The sequence below is a fragment of the Chinchilla lanigera genome, unplaced genomic scaffold (genome assembly GCF_000276665.1).
Source record: "Chinchilla lanigera isolate Chin_1 unplaced genomic scaffold, ChiLan1.0 scaffold00031, whole genome shotgun sequence".
Classification (NCBI taxonomy): Eukaryota; Metazoa; Chordata; class Mammalia; order Rodentia; family Chinchillidae; genus Chinchilla; species Chinchilla lanigera.
In genome coordinates, this window is record NW_004955432.1 from 18,502,779 (window position 1) to 18,511,862 (window position 9,084).

General features: G+C 33.9%; 1 long non-coding RNA gene across 1 annotated transcript in view; it reads right to left on the minus strand.

Annotated features, from left to right (window-relative positions):
* Positions 1–2,417: 2,417 nt before the first annotated feature.
* LOC102005164 overlaps positions 2,418–9,084 on the minus strand; it is a 46,110-nt gene continuing 39,443 nt past the window's right edge. The window contains exons 3-4 of the long non-coding RNA XR_261533.2: positions 6,561–6,712; positions 2,418–2,915 (exon numbers count right to left, since the gene is read on the minus strand). This is a non-coding gene — a long non-coding RNA (uncharacterized LOC102005164). The remainder of the gene's footprint in view (positions 2,916–6,560; positions 6,713–9,084) is intronic.

Genomic DNA, 9,084 nt, shown 5'->3' on the forward strand with positions numbered 1-9,084 from the left:
AAATAAACTTTTCCTTCCTTAATTTTGGGTGTGAGGTATTTTGTCTCAGCAACAAGAGAAAAGTAACCAAGACACAGGCCTATACACATGTACTACATTTGAAGGTAAGACTTGCCAAGTTTTCCCACTGACCATTTATTATTTCATTTTCCTAGAGCTTTCTCTGTGAAACAATGATAAGATTGAGTCCATCTGTCAGCTCTTTGTCCAATAATTCTTTCCTATCTCTATTTGAGAAAATCAGAGTTTTAAAAATGTATTCCTTCACAATCAAAATGTATTCCTAAATTGTTTCAACAGCTGTGCTCAAATCTAAATTTTAAATTCATATTTTTATCATGTAAAATTATATATAATTTTTTCTCTGCACTGAAACAATCTTATTTTATTTTAAATACATACATTAAAATTCATTTAACGTATAAATCACGAAGTAGAAAATAAAAATAATTTGAGTAAAAAAACATCGAATTGGATGAAAATTAGTTTTGCACTTGTTATACTCATTGAAAGCTTGTGACAAAAATACCAAGAGCTTAGACTGATTATTGGCTTGTTGTTCTGATCACTTGAACACAAAAATTCAAACTTATCTAATAATTTGTCAAGCTTGGAGTACAAAGCTTAAATTAATATTTCTTTCCCTTCTCATTTTTGGTGACCTCTTCCTTCTTAAATACTCTTACATTCTCCTTACATATTTATCTTTTAATTCAAGTAATGTTTTTGTACACCATCCCACTCCCCCACATAGTCTATAAATTTCTACAACATCTATTCACCCACAAAAATATTCCTAAAATCAATCATCTCCTTTCCACATCTATAACCACAAATATGGTTTACATAGTCAATATTTTTTAAGCAGCAAAGTGTAATAGCTTTTTAGTTGATTTCCTTTCTTTCATTGAATAGTGTTTTGCCATTAGAGACTTTCAGACTCCTTTGAAAATCTGCTGACAGCTTGAAATCCTCTTGCCAGAAATATCTAATAACACAAAATTTGACATACAGTTTCTGGTGATTAGCCGAGTTGGAGAAATCAAAGGTAAGGAATTTAAAAATATACTCTATCTCCCCAATTTCCAACACACTCTTATCTGTCACTTTAACCTTCCCAATATATTCATAAATCAGATTAATTTCCTAAACACTCTTTCACAGTCCCTCTCTGTTGAAATTAATCTATCTTTACTGTAGACTCAAATTTTTGTAAGCAACAGTTTTACTTCCAGTGTGACTCAAGCCTTACTTCTATCTGGATCCTACATTCCAGCTTCAGTTGCTTTTCTCCAGATTTGCTCCCATGTGATCCGTGTTTTGCTGATTTTTTCTACCTAAGGGCTCTTCACATAAATGAAAATATAATAATGCCTAGGTCCCCAAACCACAGATTCTGAGCAAATTATTGTTCTGTACATCAGGGGCATTAGAGTTTTTACAATCCTCCAAAAGTAACTAACATATGCTAAGTTTGAAAATCACCAATGCAGGTAACCTAATTAATGCCTGAATCCTTCAATTCATTCTCTAATTTGTTAATCGTTTTTCTTTTGCACTATGTCAAAAGATAGGGGAATACAAATTTATAATCAAGTGAAAGGTGATGCTTTCTTAAATAAGGTAGAGAAAACACTATCTTTAAAGGAAAAGATGTTTAATTTGACTTCATTACAATGAAGAATTTCTGTTCATTCAAAGACAGTTAACCTGGAAGAAAATATTTGTAATATATTTCTCTGACAAAGTGACCATACCAATAACGTACAAAAATCCCTTTAAGTTAATGAGAAAACATTTTGAAGTGTGCAAAGGACTTGGACAGACATTTTACTAACGAGGCATCCATGGCCAAAGATACAACAAAGCAGTGTAGTCAAAATCGCAAATCATAAGGAAGGTGCAACTATAAACTACAATAAAAAACCAACACAGATCCAGCAGATTGAGTAAATTATTCAGCCACCCAAATTGCTGGCCTGCAACATCAGGACAGAAATTTTCTCAAGCCACACTTTCACATTTAAAAACACTGTGGAAAATTGTTATGCAGTAGCTGTTAGAGCTGAACATAGTTGAATGTATAACCTTAAGACTTGCTAGCAATTCCAACATTAGGTATCTCCCCAAAATATGTTTAATGTGTTTGTGCATGTGTGTATGCAATGAAATTTTGCATATATTTTCACATGTAATGAAAGGTTTACATATGACACATACAAAAAAATAAATATAGCATTATTTACAATAACCAAAAAGTGATAAACAACCCCAAATTACCTTCCTTGTAGTAATTAGACAAATATATTGTTAAGCATTCTTTTTTAAATTTTTTTTTGTTTTTTGTTTTTTTTCCGGTACTGGGAATCGAACTCATGACCTTGCGCTTGCCAGGCAAGCTCTGTGCTGCTGAGCTAAGTCCTCAGCCTGTCAAGTATTCTTACAGCAGAACACAAGTCATTGCCACATGAAACAACATGATAAATCCATGAGACACGGTGGTAGTAAAGGAGCCTCTAGAGAAGTGTGGACTCTTTGTGACCCCATTTACATAAATATCGAACTGGCCAGATTAAACCATGTGGGTGAATGTATGGATGTAAGAATTGTTCTTAGATGCTGGGTAACGTTCTCGGAAACTGTAATTGAGAAGGTGATTACATAAGAATATTTTCTTTGTAAAAAATTCTTTGAGCCACACACTTAAGTGGAATGCATGTGATGTGTCACTGTATTAGTCACTTTCCCACTGCTGGAACAAAATACTCTAATACTTGCAATGTAAAGGAAGAGAGGGGTTTTGGGCTCAAGGTTCTGAGGGCTCAGCACTTGCATGGTTGGCTGGCTGTAAAGCAGAAATGGCATGGGAAGGGTGCTGGCTGGAGAAAGCTGCTCAATCAGTGGCAACCAGGAAGCTGAAAGAGAGAAAAGGAACTGAAGATGGGAATGTACCTTTCCAAGTCACACAGTCAGTGGCCAGGTTCTTCCTAGGAAGCCTCACCTTCTGACAGCATACTGAGCTGTGAACTCATCAATGCATTAATCCGCTCCTGAATACCATGCCACATAGCACGTTGCCTTCCAAATCTCCAACTTCTGAACACACCAAACTTTGGGGGAACATTTTAGATCCAAACCATAAGAAACACTTTTTAATAAAATGGTTTTTTTTAGAGCACATTTTATATAAAAATGGCACATTTTCCAGTAAGAAAGAAATATCTTTGGAAAATTATGGGTCACACTAAAGTGGCAGACATTGACAAATGTTTTTTTCTGGACGTTAAATCACGTGTTGTTATAAAGGTTCCATATTAACTCTAGGCTTTGGTAAAAATCACACTACTACCACACTGATTCAGCCATATGGAATAATGAAAAACATGAAAGTAAACAAGAAGATATAAACCTCTCCCACAGAGCAGGGAGTAGGATGAATTGCCCACTCTCACATGAGGATATTTGTTGTCTGTGATACTGACCATTTTCACACAAATTTCCATGTGAAGACACCATATTTGTGAAAGGAACTCCCCTATAACCTGCATAATATTGTCTTAAAATATAAGCTGAATCTTTCAAATAATTTTACTGTATTTTCACTTTCTATAAATATAGATATATTATTGTTTAGAGGAAAATAAATATTTTTCTCTCAAATCTATAATGTATTCAGTTTTTCAAATTGAGGCAATGTTATATCAATTTAGTTCACAAAGTCTATCCTTCTGATTAAAATAAAGTTTTAGAGCAAATACTATGATTATTCCAAACTAAAATGGTGAATTATGTGTAATGCTGCCCACACACAACTTTTATTGTCTGCTAAAAGATGTATTGTGTCATATTTTTATAGACTTTCAACTACCAATATGCAATTTTCTTTTATAGACAATCCATATCAGATAAGTAGTTAAAAGAAGATACAATAATGTAATTTTTTGTTCGTGTATACTCAAGATCCTGCTGCTTATGTACTTTCATAAAGGAGTGATTAGTTCTTTTATGTTATTATGACAAGCAATAGTATAAAATCTACCTACTATCCATTTTATCTAATAATGTGATTTTAGCTGTCTGAAGAACCCTAGCCTATATTTTATCATATCATTCATGTAGTAAAATTCATAAAATTCCATAAGCCTCAGGCTATACCCAAATTCAGATATATGACATCAAAGCTATATTATGTACTGTGAGCAATACAAATGTTTAAAAGTGAAAGCCTCAATTTCTTAAATTAATGAAAATTCTTAAATATCCATTTAAGATATATTTTTCACACTTAGAAATCATTTAAAGTAGATAGAAATTTTATTTACTTGATATGAATATTAGATCATTTGAACAAAAAAGCATTAACTTTTAGGACTATGTTGAGACTAACAGGAGAAGAAAAATGACAAGATCAGCTATGTCTTAGAATCAATGGGCAGGAAAGTGGACTGAGGGGTTGAAGACTTGTGTAGCATGCATGCAGCCCTGGGTTTCATCCCCAGCAGTACAAGAAGAAACAAGAAACAGCACCTCTCTCTGTCACTTCCAAAATATATTTCTTTGAGAATATTTGTGGTGGAAGATATTCTAATGGTAGTTGGGGTTGCAGGGAGGGTTTTATGTGCAACTAAGTTTGAGAGATGTCTCTTAATCTACAAGTATACTGACAAATAAAATCACAGGAAGCCCTGTCAAAAAAATGTTTGGCCCAGTAATTTCCTAAAAGTATATGAGCAGAGAAAACATTTTGCATTTTAAAAGACCTGGCTCCTATATAAGCTGGTGAGGGACAATTTGGGTAGACACAAGTATAGGTTTCATCAGAAGCTTTTAAAATCTTTTTTAAAGAAAAGAGTCTTGGACTATCATATGACTTGTAGGAATAGTAGAAATATGGTTTAGCCATTGATTCAGTAATAAAGGAAATAAGAGTTTACTTGGCTTATAGTTGTTTTAATGCAGTTTGTGGCTTCTCTATGGTATATTCGATAAATATCAAGTAGGTCAAGTTGACTGATAGTATTACTCAAATCTTCACTATCCTTACTGATCTTCCTCTTATTCCTTCCACTACTGAGTCAATTATGAACACAGATCTCTGACTACAAGTGTCAGTCTATTTCTTCTCACAAGTAGAAGTTTTTGCTTCATGTATTTTCTAGTTCTGTCATTAGGTGTATAATCTCAAAATATTAACCCCTTTATCAAAGTGAAATAAACTGCCAATATGCTTTGTCCTGAAATCTACTTTCCTGATGCCAATATAATCCCTCAGGTTTTTTAGGTGTTAGGATGTTCTGTGGCTATTGTCAACAAGCATATGAAATAAGTGTTCAACATCCCAGGCCATTGAAGAAATGCAAATGAAAACAATGAATAAAATTCTATCTTATTCTGGAAAGAGTGGCAACCATTAAGAAACCAAAAAATAACAAATGCTGATGAGGCTGTGGTAAAAGAGGAACCCACCTACATTTTTGGTGGGAATGTAAAGTGGTTCAACCATTATGGAAATCAGAATGAAGATTCCTCAAAGAACTGAAATTAGAAAATCCATATGACCCAGCTGTCCCCCTTCTAGGTATCTGCCCCCAAAATCTTAAGACATCATACTACACTAATACATGCACACCAATGTTTATAGCAGCACAATTCATAATAGCTAAATCCTGGAAGCAACCTGTATATCCATCAACAGACAGCAGGATGAAGAGAATGTGGTATTTATATAGAATAGAATATTTCTTGGCTATTAAAATTAACAAGTGTGAGACATGTGTAGGAAAATGGATGCACCTGGAAAATATAATGTTTAGTGAACTATACCAAACACGCAAGCTTAAATATCATATGCTATCTCTCATTTGAGTCAGGCAAAGAACAAACAGAAACAAATAAATGATAGAAGGGGTGGAAAACGTGGATCTCTTGCAATAGGGAAGTGATCCAAGGGAAAAAGGGTGAGGAGTGAAGAGTGGGAGAAGGAGAAGTAAGTAGAATAAATGTGTGCCATGTACAGGAAGCTAATAACCTCAAAGAATGTAAATACTAGATACCATAATGTGAGCTAAGAGTAATAATATTGATACAAGAATGAAAATTGGGATAGGAGAATTAGAGGAGGAGGGAGGCAGGGGAAGGGAGAGGAAGGGGATTTTAAAAAGAAACAAGATATAGTATGGACATATACCCACTCCCCAAATTGATTGTAAACTGCATATACAGCAACATGTACTAATAAATTATTTTAAAGTTTTTTTAAAAGAAAGAAATGATAAACTCATTGCTAAGAGAAGCCTTTTTTTAAAAAAGACCCTAATATCTGCAATCAGTAAATAACCATCAAATGCACAACCTAATGGCCTCAAAACTACTTTTATCCTAGGATTTTAATATGAACAGTAGTATTTTAGAGTTTTAGACATGCCAATGTGTGCATGTACATTTTTCCTGTGTATTATCTAATTTAAATGTACTTTAATTTTTTTAGATGTGCAGTGGGGCAGCTGTCTGAGTTCACAATAATGTCTCCATTCTACCTGACATTCTCTTCTTTTGCTTACCTGGGATGGGCAAGAGATGCAAGCAAGTTACATCATAATCCAGCGAACTCCTCTAATGTTAGAACGTAGATGCCAACCTCACAGACCATGCAAATGAGACTCTTCTCTCACAATTTGGAAAGCCAGTGCTTCTCCTCTTCTTTCTTGAAAAACTGTAAGGAGGTGAGAAAAGTGCTATCACCATCCACAGTACTGATTTTCATGAAGAAAAGCTGTGTGAGAAGTGAAGCAATACCAGAAGGTAAGTGCAGAGAATATAGTGGTACGCATCACAGCTTCAAACCAGAAGCCACTTTAGCAGTTCAGTAACATCAGCCAATTAATTTCTTGATGCTCAGTTGAGTATCTATCATTTGTACAGAAAAATTGAATTTAAATATTGAGAATATGTTTATAAAGAATATGTTTTCCAGAAAAATATGATTGGAATTTTAATAATATGCTTTTTTCATTTTACTAAAAGCTAATAAGAAAGTAGGATATATGACTACAGATATTAGTTTACGTACTTATGAGACTAAATTGGATTATCAATAACAGAGCCCCTGCAACAAACAACTTAACATGAAATTTTATCATTGTAATCTGTATTTTTAGTAATGTTTATACAAGAAAAATTACTCCAATTTTTTCATTATTCCACATATTCATGTACTAAACAAAAAATGTTTGCATTGACTCAATATTCAACCAAAGTTGCTTGACTCACTGTGAATGTGATCAGACAGTATAATTTTAGCAATAAAAATCTAATGATCCACAAATAAAAGGACTTCTTTGATAACCACTAGATAATACACAGGCAGTGCCTATTGATACCACACTTTTATCATCTCCTCTTTCATGTGGTCATTTTCTTTCTCTAAGTAAGTAGAAACCAAATCATTTCCTAGATGTACTATTTATAAGTCACTGTGCAAGGTAATATTAGAGCTTTCAACTGTGTATATTACTAATACAATAAAGTTTTATCTATCTACTGGCTGAATAAAAATTAAGAGGTTAAAAATTATGGAGAGCTGAAGAAGAAAAGAAGTACTCTATTTTCATGTAATTCACAGTGTCTACTCCTAATAGTTCCTATATATGAGACTGCTTAAATTACATTGTCACCCTTGCCTCTGGAGTCTTGACCTGCAGTTTAAGAAACACTGGCATTGATATATGAAATGTAAGACAATGCAAAAAAACTCATTTTACCAGATAGTTTCACCTTCTGCTCCCATCAGTCATATTTACAAAATCTGTCAACAAGAAGGGAGGCATCTGGCTTAAACTTTACCTCCGCTTCTTCACATGAGACCTCTAGAGGAAGTGTTAATGGTTAATACGCACACCAAAAGCAACAAGAATAATGAATTAACCAGTTTACTTGATTAGCCTCTAAGTAGTAATTTTAAACTATATTTCAATGGTTGTTCTGAAAGAAAAATTAGAGGAGTCTCTGGTTCTTGTTTTATTGTTTTAGAGAAGACTTACTGTACTTCCTGAATTTCAGAAGCCTAAAGTAGTCATTTTAATTTTTAGCATGTTTAGCTTTAGCCTTCTGTTTTGCTTTCTTTTTCTCTGCAGTTCTTTGGCTAATCATTTTCTGCAAATTTCTCCCTTTTTTACCTCATCTGCTATCCTGACAAAACTCAGTAAGGGATCTAAGTAAATTAGGAAGAAATGATTTTAAGGATATGAAAGCACCCAAGAAATCTTAAATTAACAAATTGTATTTGTCAATCTGTTAAAGAGTCTGTTGTGTATGCCTATCATTTTCCAGACAGTATCACACATTCAGGTGATCAGCACGATGAACCAAATAGTTCATTTCTAGTTGGACTTGACATACAACAATTAGCTAAGAAGGAAACTGTTGTGCCAGCATTTACCAGTAATTGAGGGGCTATTCTGTGAAAAGTCTTGGAACAGTTTTTGGTAGTGCTGAGAAAATGTATAATATAGAGGCCTCTAACTGAGGGCAGTAGGAAAGAATTAACTACATAACACTCAATATTCTTACTGAGATTTGAAGAATGACTGCTATTTTGACAATGTGAAGAGAAGAAGGGAAACATTCTTGAAGGGAATACAGTACAGGCAAAAGCTGTGAGGCAGCAGAAAGCAGAGGATGTTCAACATGTTGAGAGAAATCAGAAGAGCTTGAATAATGGAAGCAAACCCAGAAACAATAGGAGCTTTAATTTGTTTCTAATGGCAGACTCTCCACTGTAATTTCCAAATTTGCTAAAAGGATATATTCTCTACCTGACAGACTATAGCTTTGATATTTTTCAAACACACAAACCCAAATCCAGCTAGAAGCTTGATGCAAAGTACCTATAATAGTTTTTTTTTAAGTTTCTTGGTACAATTTAGGTATACATAATGATCAAATTCATCATAAGAAACTTATGTCTGTACATGATACAGCTTGAGTCCTCTTCTCTCCATTCCCTTCTCTTCCTTTCAAGCCCTCCTCCCTCCTGTGGTGGATTGACAGCTGGTGGTCAACTTGTAATACCCAGCTGAACTGAAC